This window comes from Penaeus monodon, chromosome 32 (genome assembly GCF_015228065.2).
Source record: "Penaeus monodon isolate SGIC_2016 chromosome 32, NSTDA_Pmon_1, whole genome shotgun sequence".
Classification (NCBI taxonomy): domain Eukaryota; kingdom Metazoa; phylum Arthropoda; class Malacostraca; order Decapoda; family Penaeidae; genus Penaeus; species Penaeus monodon.
This window is the reverse complement of record NC_051417.1, coordinates 32000717-32001069: the sequence shown is the minus strand read 5'-3', so window position 1 is coordinate 32001069 and position 353 is coordinate 32000717.

Here is a 353-nt window from a genome sequence, read left to right as displayed (position 1 = left end):
GACAAGGAGACAGGGAACCATCTTCCCATCATGCAATAAACCCAGAAGCTAAAACACGTTTCATTCTCGCGCCCATTAGATTGTCCTCAGCCTCGTTGAACATATACTTTAGGAAATGCGTATAAACAACTTTAAATATCACACTCAACTGTGAGTCCTCGCGAGCCTCATGTGTGCGAATTTTGTGATTGTAGGCTTATATAATTCGCATCAAAATCGTACAGAAATTTTGCAAGGAAATTCTGCAAGCTAGCAATCGGAAATATAAGCTTCTCATTACTCTGGTCTTACCGGGATCCCTAACAATACCTGCTCGGAATCGCAGTGTTTAGCAAGTATTCAGTGAAGGAGCG